Raw genomic sequence first — 18,414 nt, 5'->3', positions numbered from 1 at the left:
TACAAACAGGACCTTATCTATTGTAGCTCTGCCTGCGGTTTGCAGCAATAATTGTAAATAGGACATGAATAATCCTGACATGACGTCATTTAAACAGCTGGAAGTCCCTGTGGCTGTAAAGAACAATTTACAAAAACTAGATGGGGAACAGCTTGCACAAAGAAAGAAAGTAACAAAAATAAACATGGCAAAAACATTTCTAAAAATCAATGTAAATAGAAATATCTCTACAAAACTAAAACATCATTTTGAAATATTAGAATGTGCTATTGGGCATCGTAGCTGAATTTATTTATTGTAGTGTTCTCTTTGTATTGTATTTTGTATTAAAGTGTAACTAAAGGCAAACTTTTTTTTTTTTTTTCAACTTTTGGGTAGAGTGGAGAGAAATTAGAAAACCTGTCAGGTTTTTATTGCTGTCTGTGCCCCGTTAGGAAGATTCATCCTCTCTACTTGGTATGTTTACCGTTATCATTGAAAGTAAAAGAAAATCCCAAATTTTGATTGTCCCAAAAACAGGAAAAGTGGGGAAATTTTCCCAATGGGGACACTTGTTCTTGTGACCCTGATAACAGTCAGGGATTCCTTCACTTTGGATGTATTTCTCCTCGCTTTCTGTTTTGGCTATGGGACAGGAAGTGAAGGGAAAACTCCCTAATGGGACACAGAAGAAAAAAAACTGACAGTGGTTACATACAAGCCTCCCTTAGGCTGAGTTCACAAATATGCAAAATGGATGTGTTTTACACCGCGTCCAATTTGCATGACATGTGCATGTGACCAGCACTCCAAGGTGCCGGTTCACACATTTTCAGGGTGTGGTTTCAAAAAGGGTCCTGTGCATTTTGGGTCCAGTTCAGGGGCAAATTTTTGCCTGAAAACGCACAGGACCCTTTTGAAACCAAACCGCAGCCGCCTCGGAAATGTGTATACTGCACCTGAACCATGAAAACAAAAACGCACCAGACCCCAGACTGCAGCCGCACATACACTATATTGTCAAACGTATTGGGACGCCTGCCTTTACATGCACATGAACTTTAATGGAATCCCAGTCTTAGTCCATAGGGTTCAATAACAGCTTCAACTCTTCTGGGAAGGCTGTCTACAAGGTTTTGACAGTGTCTATGGGAATGTTTGACCATTTTCCCAGAAGCGCATTTGTGAGGTCAGGCACTGATATGGAGGAGAAGGCCTGGCTCGCAATCTGCGCTCTAATTCATCCCAAAGGTGTTCTATCATGCTGAGGTCAGGACTCTGGCCAGTCAAGTTACTCCACCCCAAACTTGCTTATCCATGTCTTTATGGTCCTTGCTTTGTGCACTGGTCCAAATCATTTGGTGGAGGGGGGATTATGGTGTGGGGTTGTTTTTCAGGGGTTGGGCCTGGCCGCTTAGTTCCAGTGAGGGGAACTCTGAAAGCGGAGTTCCGGGCACAAAAACGCTTTTTTTTTTTTTTGTGCCCCTCCGCTAGGTATGCCTCACCTGAAAAGGAATTGGATAGTTATTTTTTTTTTTTGTTTACTTACCTTGTAATTGAAGATCGAAGATACTCACCTCAGAGTACTTCCTCCCTTGGAGCCGCGGCTCACCCCGTCACTTCCTGCCTCGCTATGATTCCTGGGAGCTGAACGTCACAGCTCCCAGGAATCAATGCAACGGCACCGGCCCCGCTCGTCATTTCCGGGCGACGCCGCATTCCCCTGCTAAACAGCTTCTGGGGGAATGCGGCGCCGCGCCGGAAGTGACGAGAGGGGCCGGTGCGGCGCATTCTGGGACAAGAAGACGCGGAAGAAGACACAGAAGAGGACCGCGCCGGCTTCAGCTGCCCACAAGAGAGATGGAAACGCTGTGGAAGAAATTTCATAAGTAAGTATTTCTTCTAAAAGGTAAATGCGAACCGGGACAGATCAGAGGCTAGCCATTGTGGAATGTGCTAGCCCTGACTGTCCCGGGGGTATGTTTATTAAAAAATGACATCTGTGCCCGGAACTCCGCTTTAAGGCGTCACCATACCAAGACATTTTGGAGGATATCATGCTCCCAACTTTGTGGGAACTTTGGGGATGGCTCCTTCCTGTTCCAACATGACTACGCAACAGTGAACAAAGCATGATTTGGCATTTCCACCTGCAGGGGGCCACCGGCGCCGCTTCTGCTGTGAACATCTCACAAAAGAAGCTAATCTGTGGGTGACAGGCACTCGATGTCCTCCGGCACCCGCTGATCGTTGGTAATGAACACAGAATGGCAATCTGTGAAGGCATGCTGACGTCACCACGTGATACCCGGAAGTCGGGCGGCTGTGATCTGTTTGGAGTCTGCCGCTATTGAGCGCTTTATTCTGTATTCACATGTGAGTTTTTTACCTTTTTTCTAATAAATTGTGTGCCTACGTACTTCACTATCTGTGGCCCCCTTCTTTTATGTTCTTGCTTGAGAGTTCGGGCTCGGATTGTCTGCATCGGGGTGGCTGGTAAGATCGCGGCTCCCTGCCGGACCTGTCTGGCATAGGCATTAGACCATCTATTGGATCCCATTGGAGTCCTTCCTTGATTACATCTAAAGGCTGGTTTACCTCTCCCCTCTGGTAAGTGCATAGCGTGGCCTTAGCATGCGGCACTGATTGTGGAAGAAGTCACAATATTGTGGTGGAGGATTCCTTTCTTGCACTTTGCACATTTATTTGGACTCACTTACCCTCCTCTGATTATCTCTATTACCTATATTATGGTTTATCTATATGGACAATATGTTATTATGATTTGATTCAGTTTGTCACTGCCACAGTTCATGTTTATATCTATGGTTTTATTACATTTGTGTCAATTTAGCGCGGCTTTTTCTTTGCATTTATTATTTGGTGTATTCCCACTACAGCTGCGGCTTTTATATATTTTTAAATTTTTCACTTTTTCACTTGATTTTTCACTATTATTCAACACATATTGGTTTATTTAATTTAACCTCTATTTTTGTGCTTAGCGCGGTTATTTTTTGTACATATCGTGTTTTATGGCAGTCCCAGTGGGAGGGCATTCCTGCAATGCATCCTGGGATTGACCATAAATACGGAGGGGACATGTAACCGGGCGTCTTTAGCGGGAAGCAGAGTCCCAGGAGGAAGAAGATTGCTGGTCTCTCCTCCTGCAGGTGTGAGGAAAGTGGTTCAAGTAGTTGGCCTGGTGAACCAAGTGTGGAGCTGAGGTGCAGAGGATCCAGACTGCTGACAGTGGAGTTGGTGGCAGAGTCTCTCAGGAAAAACAGTGTCGTGAGTACTCGGGGATTTGCCACAGGGTCTGCCTAGGAAAGGGGACCACTTCAGTGACGTCAGGGGATCAAGAAGCTACGTAGCTAACACAGTTTAACAGTAAGGGGGGTGCCATGTATTTGACCCTGAAGAATAGGAACAAAGAGGGTGCCAGGAAGGGCCCAGAAGATTGTTCTGCAGTACAGTAGTTTACCTCAGGAAGTTCACTCAATTCTACTTCACTGCTTACGACAAGGTGAAGCAACGGCCTAGCCGTGACTTGCATTATACAGTGCTACTCAGCATTAAACAGTCGTCCCAGCCAATTGTGCATAGTGTATAAAGTTGGAGTATCCCACTCATTCCCTTCTCCCATCCAAGTTCTCAATAAAAAACACAAAAACCAAAGCTACTGGACTGAGCCAAAAATCACTTAGGGAATGTTAAACTGTTGTGTTGTTGCTAATGGTAACCCAGGGGAACCCGTAACCAGCAGCTCCCAAGGGAGTAGTGCTACATACTCTTAGATTGTAAGCTCTAACGAGCAGGGCCCTCTGATTCCTACTGTATTAAACACTTAAGCCCCGGAAGATTTTACCCCCTTCCTGACCAGGGCCTATTTTGTGATTCGGCACTGCGTGACTTTAACGGATAATTGCGCTGTCATGCGACGCTGTACCCAAATGATATTGACGTCCTTTTTTTCCCACAAACAGAGCTTTCTTTTGGTGGTATTTGATCACCTGTGCGATTTTTTGATTATGTGCTATAAACAAAAAAAGAGCGACAATTTTGCAAAAATAACAATATTTTTCAATTTTTTTTATATGAAATTCCCAAAAAAAAAAAAAAAAAAAATCTAAATTCTTTAACATTTTAGGCCAATTTGTTTTCTGCTACATATGTTTAGTAAAAAAAATCGCAATAAGCGTATTTTGATTGTTTTGCGCAAAATTTATTGCGTTTACTATCTAAGGGAAAGATTTTTGTCATTTTTTTTTTAATGAGTAATGGTGGCGATCTGCGTTTTTTTTTGCGGGACTGCGACACTGTGGCGGACAGATTGGACCCTTGACTGACATTTTTGACACTTTTGGGAGTACCAGTGACATTACTACAGTAATCAGTGCTAAAAATATGCACTGTTACTGTAAAAATGACACTGGCAGGGAAGGGGTTAACTTTATTGGAGAAGGAGGGGTTAAGTGTGTTCCTAGGGGCGTGCTTCTAACTGTGAAGGGATATGGCTGTGTGTGTAACAACAAAGAAATACAATCCTGCATAGCAGGACCTTATGATCTCTGTTCTTACACAGGGGAGAATGACAGGCGGCTTTGTTTACATTAACCGCCTGCCTTTCTCCCTCTCCAGCCGACAATCGGGAGTGAGGTCACACGCACGGGGGGGTCCACAAACGAGCGGAGGCGGGAGCGCGCCTCCGGCGGCGCATGCTCGCCCCCCCTAGAGGCTCACAGGCGAGCGACGTAGACCTACGTCGCTTTGCCTGTGAGGAGCTGACTGCCGCAGTAAATATACCGACGGCAGTCGGCAAGTGGTTAAAGTGTATTGTATTTGTACTGTCTATCCTCGAGTTGTAAAGCGCTGCGTAAACTGTCGGCGATAAATAAATTCTATATAATAATACTGCTGCCCAAGGCACTGACCTACGAGTGCCATTATAGTAAAAGTTCTAAATATATCCAACAATAGTCATCCATTGATGTCTTTTTCTGGCTGTACACCCAGCCATAAAAATAGTCTTTAATACAACCAAAATTGTCTAGTCTGAGGAATGACCATATCACGACTATGGTATTTTTTTATCTGTAAACCCAAATTAATACTGCACTTATTTGAATTAAAATGAAAGAAACCTTAATGAGATGTAAATATTGTTGATATTAATGAATCCTTTTTTGACTACAGCATGTCGAAAAAAAATCAATTTATCCCGTGGTAAGCTTGTGACTTCTGTTAAGTAGGGTACAGACAGCACATTGAGCAAAGAAGAACATCCATCATCGTACAGATCAACACAGAATATTTCAGAGAATGGTGACCTCATCAGTAGATACAACAGAGGATTGTAAGGGGAGGATGATTTTGTATTAAAGATGATACCAGAACAGATGGGAATGTGCTGCTTATTATAGAAAGTTCATTCATGTCTTATGTTTATGTCATTGGGTTCATCTCTAGTGAGATCTCCACCCATAAGTTGGGGGGGCTGGCAGGGTGAGAATGTTGCTGGAGATCACCATCTTCACAGAGCTGGGGAAGCATGGAGGGTGGTAGTGCCTCAGGCACTGCTGTGCAATAAAGTGTAAGTTTTGCTAGCATAGGGAACGCTTAGAACTTTCAGGTTTATGCTGCTCTGTCCATGTTGTGAAAATTTACCTTCATGTTCTGGCCTGGTGACCCTCTTTTTTGGGGGGGGGGGGGGGGTTCCTCTCCCATAGAACAGAATGTGAGGGGAAATCTCTGAATAAAGACATAGGCACCAATGAAAATCTGAAAGATGCTTTAAAGTGGAACTAAACACCACAAACTGAAAGCATTATTTAATTCATTTGTAATATTCAAAGAAAACTCACCCCTCCATCCATGTCTCCATGCTTTAGTATTTTGACAATTAAAGTGGAAGTTAACCCTCCTATGTTTTTTTTTTAGCCAAGGAAGCTGCCACCGTGGCCTCTGTTTGATCCTCAACTGCCATGGTGCTGCACATGTGATCAGTAATGACACCAGCCATTACAATGTTGCGAGAGGATCTGGGATCCTGGGAGGCGTGCCGTCACATACGTCACCCGCGGTCCGTGCTGTAGACGGACACGGGTATTATAGGAGATCATCTTGCAACATTGTAATTTCTATGTGCTGGAAACAAGTCATCTTGTGTAAGTGCATTACTTGATATACATTAAACAGTTTAAAGGGTAATACACTATTGGCTGCCATTTATTTGCATGATCCCATTGTGGAGGAAATGCCTAGGAGTTCCATCTAATGGTATATGCTTGGAAGCCGCAAAACCTGGTCTGATTGGGAATGGGAGATGAGCACTTCTCCAGGCAGGAGAGTTTTATGAGCCTACACATTCTTCATTTTTGGTAAGAGGCTAGTTTGGCTTTTTTGCACAGATCGGTGGGAGCACCAGTTTGCGGTTTGTTTCACAGAAGAGTTCATTTGGAATTGACTTATTGCACTCACCTTTTTTCTGCCGGGTAAGGAGGAAATCCACATGGTGGTGGGAAGTCACATCTATTATCTGTAATAGCACCTGTTTGACTCCTGCACCTTGATTTTGCATATAATTCATATGATCACAGATTGGAAGAAATTCATCATATATTTTGGACTTATTTGGACTTTGTTTTTATGCATGATTCACTGAGTTCACTGTAATAATCACATACATTTTCTTGATTCTGTATGTTATCATTTTGATTTAGCGCACTATAATTTTTTATTACACATTTTTATTCATTCCTGGTTGCAGCTTTTTCACACATCAGTGCACCCCATACTTTTCACAAATGTACTGCAGATGATCGTCTACTGTAGGTACGAATGAGCCCTTAAAGTGTAACTAAAAGCAACATTTCTTTTTTTTTTTTAGTTTTGGATAGTGTGGAGAGGGATTAGAACGCATGTCAGTTTTTATTGCTGTCTGTGTCACCATTAAGGAGATTCCCCCTATCTATTTGCCCTGTTTACTGTTATAATTGAAAGTGAAAGTAAACAAAAACCCTAAATTTTGGGTTGTCCCCAGAAAAGTAATAGAGGGGAAATCGTTTCGTGTGGACACTAGTTCTGGTGATCTTGGGGTCCCCAATGAATTCTCTTAATTTGCAGGGGTTTCCTCTTACTTCCTTTTTGGCTATGGGACAGGAAGTGCAGGGAAATCTCTGCAATTGGACACAGATGTCAGATAAAAAAATCTGACAGGGGTTATAACCCTCCCTTATTCTATGCAAAATGAAAAAAAAAATGTTTGCCTATAGTTCTACTTTAATGTATAGTATTAAGCTTCATGACTTTCCTGACTTCTGGCACTCCTTCCTGTTGGTGGAGCATTCCTGTTTAATTAAGCTGCACTTGCCACTGAATTGTTCTCATTGGACAAAAGAATGGCAGTAGGGCATGTCTTAATTTTGACCATAAACGGTTCAAATGTTGGCGGATTCTTGCTAAAGGTGGGCCTGCAAGCACTACTTGGCTTAATAATAGACGACTAAACCGTCTGGAAATTTATCGGCATCCTATCACATGCTGTCATTGTTCACGGGCGCTGCGGCTGCCCTAATACAAAAGCTGGCAGTAGAGATTCCCCCATCCATGCTGTTAGCGTTTAGGGGGAATCTGTTGATTTTTCTTCTTGTAAAGCCTTCAGGCTAAATGAGAACAAATCAAATCCTCTATGGCCACCCTTAAGCTGGCCATACATGGATCAAATCTCAGGGACCAGCTGACTTTGGATCCATGTATCTCTGGTTGTACACAAGTTGATCTACCAATCAAGTTCTGTACAAGCAGCTTGTCAGGTTTTTCCCGAAGGATTAGTACCCCCAACAACTCTAATCATTGTGTTCTTCCAGCAGGGAATGCTCCCTGTTAGCAGAACACAATAGCACTGTAGGATGGATTCCACCAGTCCACCATTCCAACAGTCAGTGTTGTCGAGCAGCTTTCTTTCCTTCAACCTGTTGTGCAAGGAAAGAAAATTGCATAATCTATTACCTGCCTAAAGCCTCGTACACACGCAACGATCATCGGCCGACCGATCGTGCGACTTTTGTCCAAGTTGTGTTTTGTAGGTTGGAATGTACCTAGACTGCACACGAATTTTCTCGGCCAACAAAATTCTACTTCAGAAGTGATGTCATGTGTTGGTTTGCTTTCTTTGTGTTCTTTCTTCACTGAGCATGCCCAGACTTGCTCATCAGATTTTTCCCTGTCGAAATCTGTACTGACTGCACGAAAATCGGCTGTTCTGTTGACGGCCAACAAAAATTTTATAGCCTGCACACCAGATTTTTTTCGGCCGAAAAGTCGGAGTTGGTTGTCGGAAGCATCATACTAACAAGCCGAAAATCGGCAGATCGGACGTTGGCCGAAAATTCCCTGCCAGTTTTCGACGCGTGTGTACGAGGCATTAGACTTCAAGATCCCTAGCCAACCAAGTTCAGCCTGCTGGAAGTTTGCAATGACTTCTTGGAAGATGAGTCATGCTGCTGACAATCTTAGACAATTTGTTTTGAGAAAGGGACCTCTGGGATGTTTGGAAATATTGGAATAGTGCCTAAGTGTTTCTGCTGCTGATTTTCCCACCATGCTTCCTGTCTGACTTTTTGCATTTCTGGTGGATGGGGCTCTGGAATTATCTGCTGCATCCTTATTTCATGCTTACAGTTCAGCAGTTGCTGTTTGATGCCTCATAGAAATGTACACTGAGACACACAAAGAAATAAAAGTATTAGGAAGTTTAAAGTTAGCAGAAAATGGCTTTGTCCAGCTAAGCAGGCACTGCCAGATGTACGGTGTGGCCTGAGAAGTGTCATGGTATCAGATACAGTAAATGGAAGAAGTTAGCCTTGTATTATTCCAAAAAGTAATGGTCCTGGGAACCGCGCAGTACTATATTGTAACAAATGTGAGAACAATAAAGTTTATAATGAAGGTATACTGGACAGCCACGTAAATAACTAGTGAATATTTAAAATGAACAGAAACATCAAGAGCAGTTTTGATAAAAAGCATAAAAAAAAAAAAAAAAAAAAAAACTTTACTGGATCTCAACATACATAAAGTTTCTTACACATAAAATTTACCATAAACATTACACAAAATACCATGACTTAAACATACACATCTATTCCCAATATTCCAAAATATCAAATAATACTTAGCTCTGGTAGTTGAATGTCAACAGCTTACACCGTATAGCTGGAGGAACAGGATAATAAGAAATCCTGGCTGCATGCTTGGTCTTTCCACAGCTCCAAAAAACAGACTATTCCTCATGCTATGGACTCTCTTTATAGTCCTGTATACCAGAGACCACCCACAGGATGTAATCATTCTTTTTGACCACTCACAGAACGTTTTGTGAGTGATGTCAGCAACACATGGTTGTACTTCCCCCAAAACCACATGGTCATTTGGATATGCAGCAGCCATCTTTACACCCGACGTCAAAGCTCACTAAACCACCTGTGGGTGAGAGATATTATTACACATGTATGGGAACATTTGTCATGAATCAGTTAAAAAATATCCACAACTGATGCATATATAACTCTCGAGGTGGTGCTATCCTAATGTACAGGGAGGGTGTATTTACAAAATATTAATAAACCAAAAAAAAAAAAACCCAAAAAGGCGTATAGACTAGTGATCGACCGATATCGTTTTTTTGTTGCCGTTACCGATATTTTGGTCAATGCATATCGGTATCGACCGGTATGGGCCAATATTTTCGTACATTTAAAAAAATATATATTTTTTTTCTTTGACAGGTACTCTTGTGGAGGGATCTGGGGGTCTAAAAGACCCCAAACCCCTCCTCTGCACTTAAAAGCATTCAAATTGCCAAGTTTGGCTGTTTTGAATGCTGTCATTTTTTAAACCTGGCGCAAGTACCCGGAAGTGATGTCATGACATCACTTCCAGGTTTTTGCATGGAGACCCGATCAGAGCCGAATGCGGCCCTGATTGGGTCTTCGGCGGCCATGCAGGCTGGTTGCCCGGGTCTCCCGGTCCTGGAAGGCGTCCCCTCCCACTCCTTGTAATGACACCTGAGCGGCTTTTTAGCCGCATCGGTTGTCATTACAAGACAGCCGACCGTCGGCTATCGACGCCGGTACCGGGGTGATGCCTCTAGCTGCATCACTTCGGTACAAGCACTTTCCCCAAATATCAGCAATATCGGTCACCTTGGTGGTCGTTTCCGATATATCGGGGAAAGTGCAGATCGGCCCTCGATATATCGGTTTTGCAGATAATGGGTAGATCCCGAATATAGACACCCAGAAACGACCTTCTCATAACTTTATTATTGTAAACATAAAAAAAATTGACAGCATCACAGATCCCAAGATCCCCCCTATATCCCCTCACCCTCACATCCAATCCCCTGCAACACAACGCCCTATCGTACAAAACCACCTCAAACCCCTCCCTCTAAAACTTAGAGGCGGACCTCCCACTTGGAGCTGGGGCAGTCTGATGTCCGCTCTCTGTTGATGTCACAGAGTCGATCCAGGCTCGAACGTCATCACGACCATGGAGTCGGGATCCGCCCACATACCTGGACCAGCACCTGGCTCAGCCTCTCAGCGGGCCACTGAGAGCCTGAGCTGGCTGCTCCCTCCCCTCCACAGCCCAGCACTCCAGTGAGCGAGGAGGGGGCAGAGCAGAGAGCTTCTGACTGACAGTCAGCAGCTCTCTGCTCGGGGAGCTGTGAGCAGGGCTGCTGTTAGGAATGATGGGGCCCCGTACAGCCTACCTGATGGGGCCCCCTTCAACCCCATCCCTGGCCCCGCCTCAAAACAAAATGCAGGTTTGTCACCGTTTACGTATATATGTGCGGGACCAACATGCATGTTTGCAATTACTCATGAACAAGGGGGAATGGGGGCTTTAAAAAGGTTTTACATTTTATTTTATTTATGTTACTTTGTGCAAAGTTGCTGGGGCTATTATGATGCAGGGATGACCAAGATATCACCCTTCCAATGCAGGGACGTGCCAGTGTTCTGTCAGAATAGCGCTACCTATCAGATTCTGCTACCGGAAGTAATATACAGACGAGAACAACTTACTGCGCATGTGGCATGCATTCCAACATGGCCGCTATGCATACCAATAGCTTTCCTAATGACACGAAGCAGCGGCGGACATCTTCTTACACCCACGCAAGTCTTCAATTTTACATTTATTTTATCAGTAAACTGACCTTATAGAATAAATCACAGTATTACATTTGTATTATTATTGTATTCTAGTAAATATAGCGAGAAACCTGCGGCCAATGTGGTGACGGCCACCTTGGTACACCCCGCACTGCTCAGCGACAAACTGATTCTATAGTGTAATAGACTGTTCCACTCGGCTGCGGTGAAATAGTCTATTTCAGTATATAAGGTGAGTTTACTGCTAAAATAAATGTAAAACTCCAGACTTGCGTGGGTGTAAGAAGATGTCCGCTGCTGCTTGGTGTTCTGTCACATTAGGAAACCTATTGGAACGCATAGTCGCCATGTTGGAACACATGGTGCATGCGCAGTAAGTTGTTCTTTCCGAATGCCACTTCTGCTAGCAGAATCTGATAGGTAGCGCTATTCTGACAGAACACTGATACATCAATGGGCGGGAAGAGGTTAAAGGGGAGTGGTTTGACTGTGCATGTTTACTGTCCCCCAAACACAAGTTTAAAGTACCATCTCACTGTGTCCTATAATCAGCAGCATGAAAATCACACAGGCTGCAGGTGCCCTGTCACAGTGTCATATGGATGCTGGGGATGCTGACTTTGTTATGCAGTAACACTCACTACAGCCATAGCTTAAAGTCAGCATCCCCAGCATTCATGTGACACTGTGACAGGGCACCTGTAGCCTGTGTGATTTTCATGCTGAGATCATAGGACACAGTGAGGTCTCTGTCCTCTGTTCTTCACTCACTGTGTCCAATCCAGCCACGCTGTCCTCCTGCTGTTCCCTGTCAGCTGCTGAGCAATCTGCCTCCGTACATGATCACACTCTGCACTTGAGTAAGGGGAGGCGGGGCTGAGCAGAGAATTATTGTATCCCTCCGCCAGGCAAGGCAGTGGACAGCAGCAGCCAGGACTATATTGCAGCAAATCACCATGGAACTAAATCCTATGTATACATGCGACCCGAAAATGGAAAAAAAGTCCCGCCACTGCACTCACTTCCTGGGCCCTTCTGCTGTCATTATAGGGCCCAAGAAAATGTAATTACACCCCCAAGAAATTACAAATTAGGAAAAGGTTTAGAAAAAACTATTTTTTTTGAACATGCAGAAATTTACTGTGATGCTGCCCGGGCCCCTTGTAGAGCTGATGGAGCCCGGGCCCGGTACAACAGGGCTGGTTGTACTGCCCTATCAGCGGCCCTGGCTGTGAGAACCAAGCAATTGGCGGTGTTCGATCGCTCAGTTGTCAGTGTAGAGGCTCCAGGGGACAGATGCTGCATCCACCTAGAAGTTTCTAAATGATGTATGATTCTAAAATGATGTATAAAATGATTTATATTACAGGCGGGCAGGCTGGATCCACAAAGTCTGGAAACTGAAGTATTCACATTAACTCTTTCCCCCCTCAGCCTGGGCCAGCCACTAACTAACACACCTGTAGGCAACCTACAGAAAAAGTGGTGTCACATTACTGGCTGTACTTTCTGATAAATGTTTGTATCATAATGGGGTTGAAAAGAATTACAAACCATTTGGCAGGTAAGACAGGTCACGTGTATGGGTTTTGGCTGCTTGCCTGAAGCCCGGCTTTAAAAAGAAAGTAAAGCTTCCTCTGTAACCTTTACCTATACTGGATGTAAGACTATAATAAGGCTTACCTATAGGTACTGTAAATACCTCCTAAACATGCACCATTTAGGAGATATTTACATTGCATGCAGCCAGTGACATCACTGTGCCTGTGCTGTGAACAGCGGCTCCTGCGCGCTTGCACGGGAATGTTGTCATTGCGTCTCCAGCCAATCAGATGGCCGGAAGATACGAACTCGGAAGGAAGATGGTTGAACATGTTGGCCGTGTCAGCGGTGAGTGGGCGGCACTGTGAGGGCTTCATTCTAAAGTAAGTATTTCATAATGAGCTAGTATGCGATGCTCATTATGCCTTTGTCTTCTTTTTTTTTTATGTTTTTTAACTTAAAGTGATTGTAAATGATCAGCTTGTAAAACAACTCATTAGGTTTAAAATAGAAATGAAAGGTAAAACAAAAATGATAAGTACCTTTTTTATGAGTGATCACATTCCCTTTGTTCTTAGCTGCATAAGAGCTGGGGGGAGGAGAAGCATCAGCACACTGATCTTCCCAGTGACTGTGCAGGTGGGGGGGGGGTGTCAGGACAAGTCTGATCATTGGAGTTGAGCAGGCTGAGTTCCCAGCACAGCTAGAGAACTGACCATTGTGTGTGCTCCTGGTTAGTGTGACAGGAACACCAGGGATTTAACAATTTAACACAATGGAAACAATACAAAGAGAACAGGATACTTTCTAATACAAGTACATAGTACAGCAGGCACATATCAGGAATATGAAATGGTGGGGTAAAAAACACTTTAAACAAAAAATATCAGAACAGAGCAGCTAACAGAAGATTACAACAACCCTCGAATTCAGCCATACTAGTTCCATTGGCAGAAATACTAGTTTGGGAATGCAGGAGAAATCGTTGGCTAGCGTTGGCTAGCGTCGGCTGGCGTCGGCTGGCGTCAAGACAGCGCTAACAGGCATTTTTGTCAGAAAAGTCCCACAGTTGTATTTAGTTGAGCCTAAAGGAGTATCCCACTCATTCCCTTCTCCCATCCCCCTAAATACAATAAAACCACAAACAAAGATGCCGGAGTTGTCAATGTCTCAGTGCTCACACCCAGGGTCGCAGCTCACATGGGCTGGAGGGGTAACCGGTACCGATGGCACACCCACATCAGGCCACAGGCCTGGAAAACCTGCTACATAAGTGATTGATATGGTCCAGAAATATTTAGGCAGAATAAAGGTGAATAAAGCACTTGAACCAAATGGCATACACCCACGGATCCTAAAAGAATTGAAGTGTGTCATTTCAAAGCCATTGTTCCTAATTTTTAGGGACTCGTTAATGACTGGAATAGAAACACTGGATTGGTGTAAGGCCAATATGGTGCCTATATTCAAAAATGTATCAAAGTCTTTACCAAGTAACTATAGATCTGTTGGTTTAACTTCTATAGTCGGGAAAATACTGGAGAGTTTAATAAAAGACCACATAGATGAGTTATTGCTAGAAATAAATATTTTAAGCAACAGACAGCATGGATTCATGAAAGACAGAAGTTGTCAAACAAACCGGATTTCATTTTATGAGGAGGGAAGTAAAACCTTGGACAGAGGGGTGGCTGTGGATGTAGTATACTTGGATTTTGCAAAAGCGTTTGACACAGTTCCCCACACACGGCTAATGTGTAAGGTTGAGACCCCGTTCACACTGGGGCGACCCGACTTTCGGTGGCGACCTGTGAAGTCACGGTGCGCAGCTCGCACCGCGACCTCGGAGCGGCCGGCACGGACTTCATATCATTGAAGTCAATGCAGGTCGCTCCAGGTCGCCCCAAAGAAGCTCCGGACACTTTTTCTAAGTCGGAGCGACTTGTGTCGCTCCTATTAGAACGGGTCCACAGCTACTCTATGGCAGGCGACCTACGGTGACAGGTCGCCCCAGTGTGAACGGGGTCTAAGTCTACAGGCTTGGAAAGATCGGCTTGTAAATGGATAGAAAACTAAAAGATAGAATTCAGAGAGTAGGGGTTAATGATTCTTACTCAGAATGGTCTAAGGTTCTCAGTGGTGTACCCCAAGGTTCAGTGTTGAGACCTTTACTCTTTAATATATTTATAAATGATATAGGGTCTGGGATTAAAAGTACCATTTCAATGTTTGCAGATGACACCAAGCTATGCAGTGGAAAAATGTCCTTACATTATGTCTCCAACTTACAAGCCAACCTCAATGTACTGTGTAATTGGGCAACTATGTGGCAAATGAGATTTAATGTTGATAAATGTAAAGTTACGCACGTGGGAGCTAAGACTATGCATGCATCATACATGCTAGGGGGGGGGGGGGGAGTACAACTGGGGAAATCAATTGTGGAGAAGGATCTGGGTGTTCTGGTAGATCATAAGATTAATATTAGCATGCAATGCCAAGCAGCAGTTTTCAAAGCAAGCAAAATCATTTCTTGTATTAGGAGATGTATGGACTCCAGAGAGAGTGACGTAATTTTGACCCTGTACAAATCATTAGTAAGACCTCACCTGGAATATGCAGTTCAGTTTTGGGCACCAGTTCACAAAAAGGATATCAGGGAACTGGTGAAAGTGCAGAGAAGAGCAATCAAAATGATAAGAGGCATGGAGGATCTCAGCTATGAGTAAAGATTAGACAAACTGAATTGATTCTTTCTTGAGAATAGGAGATAAGGTGGAAGAGGAGATAAGGGGGAATATGATCAACACGTATAAATAAATAAGGGGTCCATATACTGTAGTGAACTTGGTGGTGAGTTATTTACTTTTAGGTCATCGCAGAGGACAAGGGGGCACTCTTTACATCTAGAGGAAAAGAGATCTTCAAATGGGGAATAGACTTCCTCAAGAGCTGGTTACTGTACAGTATCTCACAAAAGTAAGTACACCCCTCACATTTTTGTAAATATTTTATTATATCTTTTCATGTCACAACACTGAAGAAATTACACTTTTACTTATGTAAAGTAGTGAGTGTACAGCTTGGATAACAGTGTAAATTTGCTGTCCCCTCAAAATAACTAAACACACAGCCATTAATGTCTAAACTGCTGGCAACAAAAGTGAGCACACGCCTAAGTGAAAATGTTCCAATTGGGCCCAATGAGCCATTTTGCCTCCCCGGTGTCATGTGACTCATTAGTGTTACAAGGTCTCAGGTGTGAATGGGGAGCAGGTGTGTTAAATTTGGTGTTATCGCTCTCACTCTCTCATGCTGGTCACTGGAAGTTTAAAATGGCACCTCATGGCAAAGAACTCTCTGAGGATCTGAAAAAAAGAGTCGTTGCTCTACATAAAGATGGCCTAGGCTATAAGAAGATTGCCAAGACCCTGAAACTGAGCTGCAGCACGGTGGCCAAGACCATACAGCTGTTTAACAGGACAGGTACCACTCACCATGGTTGACCAAAGAAGTTGAGTGCACGTGCTCAGCGTCATATCCAGAGGTCATGGGCATCCGCAGGTAGGGGCAAGGGGGGGCAAATGCCCCCCCCCCTGGAATCTCAACTTCCCCCTTTCAAGTGATTGTTAAGCCACTTTATACCATCCTGTCTGGTCTTTTTAATAATACTGTTTGCCCCAGAATTTGTGTTTTAAAGAAATAAGCCATTCTTTACCAATTTTCAGAGGGCTGAGGTCGCTCACGTGACCCGTTGTCTCTCTCCTCTCCCCATCTGACAGCTGCCTGCAGCGGAGAGGACAGAGGAGGACAGGAGAGCTATGAATGACGGAGGCACGTTAACTGACCACAGTGTCGGGGCTTAGTCGCCATGGTATACCGTGGTCAGTTTACAGAGGGGAGGAGGACATAGCCAGGCTGGATCAGCCAGGTATTTTAGGTGATAGAAGGGGCCAAATTACACAGCACAAGCACTGTGTTGTGTAACATGCTTTAAGGGAACAGGATCAATTTTTTTTTTTTTTTTTTTTTTAGGTTAACAATTGCTTTAAAACTAAATGCTCCTGTTTGCTTTTTAAAAATGAATACTCAAAATAAGTATACGGAATAAGCCCCTCCCCTTCATGACATTGTTGAAAAAGGGACGGAGCATGGGTGACCTTAAAATGTTGCCCCCCCTGAAAAAAGTTCTGCGGGCGCCCATGCCAGAGGTTGTCTTTGGGAAATAGACATATGAGTGCTGCCAGCATTGCTGCAGAGGTTGAAGGGGTGGGGGGTCAGCTTGTCAGTGCTCAGACCATACGCTGCACGCTGCATCAAATTGGTCTGCATGGCTGTCGTCCCAGAAAGAAGCCTCTTCTAAAGATGATGCACAAGAAAGCCCACAAACAGTTTGCTGAAGACAAGCAGACTAAGGATATGGATTACTGGAACCATGTCCTGTGGTCCGATGAGACCAAGATAAACTTATTAGGTTCAGATGGTGTCAAGCGTGTGTCGCGGAAACCAAGTGGGGAGTACAAAGACAAGTGTGTCTTGCCTACAGTCAAGCATGGTGGTGGGAGTGTCATGTTTGGGGGCTGCATGAGTGCTGCTGGCACTGGGGAGCTACAGTTCATTGAGGGAACCATGAATGCCAGCATGTACTGTGACATACTGAAGTGGAGCATGATCCCCTCCCTTCAGAGACTGGGCCACAGGGCAGTATTCCAACATGATAATGACCCCAAACACACCTCCAAAATGACCACTGCCTTGCTAAAAAGGCTGAGAGTAAAGGTGATGGACTGAACAAGCATGTCTCCAGACCTAAACCCTATTGAGCATCTGTGGGGCATCCTCAAACAGAAGATATAGGAGCGTAAGTGTCAAGGTCTTACCTTGCCTTCCTGTTAGCAGCCATCTTGGACATGTGCATACTGTTGTCTCTTATAAACTCTGTTTGCATCATCACTTGTCTGCTGCCTGGGCATCGCTCAGTGATGATGTTGCACACCTGACTATATATATCACCTGATGGCTTTCAGACCTTCCCCTTGCCTTTGTGCTCCAAGGTGCATCACTGCTAGCAGTCCTCTGGTCTCTGGTTTCTCCGTGCATGACTTGGCTTGGCTGACGACCTTCCTGGCTCTGGATTCTGCACTGGCAGATGACCCCCCATCAGACAACGAACAGGCTTTGGCAGACTACCCATTTCTGGACTCTATCTTGGCTTGGATGACTACCTGTTCCTGGACTCGATCCTGGCTTGGATGACTACCCGTTTCCGAACTTGACCCTTGTTCTTGATTTTGCTACTCTGCCTTGCTGTGCAATCATTATTGTTGCATAAATAAATTGCTTTATTTTATTTGCATCTTCATGTGGTCTGGTTTCCTGGCACCCTGAAAGTAAGGTCTCTAACATCCAGCACTTCTGTGATGTCGTCATCATGAAGGAGTGGAAGAGGACTCCAATGGTAACCTGTGAAGCGCTGGTGAACTCCATGCCCAAGATGGTTAAGGCAGTGCCGGAAAATATTGGTGGCCACACAAAATATTGACACTTTGGGCCCAATTTGGACATTTTCACTTAGGGGTGTACTCACTTTTGTTGCCAGCGGTTTAGACATTAATGGCTGTGTGTTGAGTTATTTTGAGGGGACAGCAAATTTACACTGTTATACGTGCTGTACACTCACTACTTTACATTGTAGAAAAGTGTTATTTCT

This window comes from Pelophylax lessonae, assembly GCF_965119305.1.
Source record: "Pelophylax lessonae genome assembly, chromosome: 2".
In the NCBI taxonomy this organism is placed as follows: Eukaryota; Metazoa; Chordata; class Amphibia; order Anura; family Ranidae; genus Pelophylax; species Pelophylax lessonae.
This window is presented reverse-complemented; position numbering follows the sequence as displayed.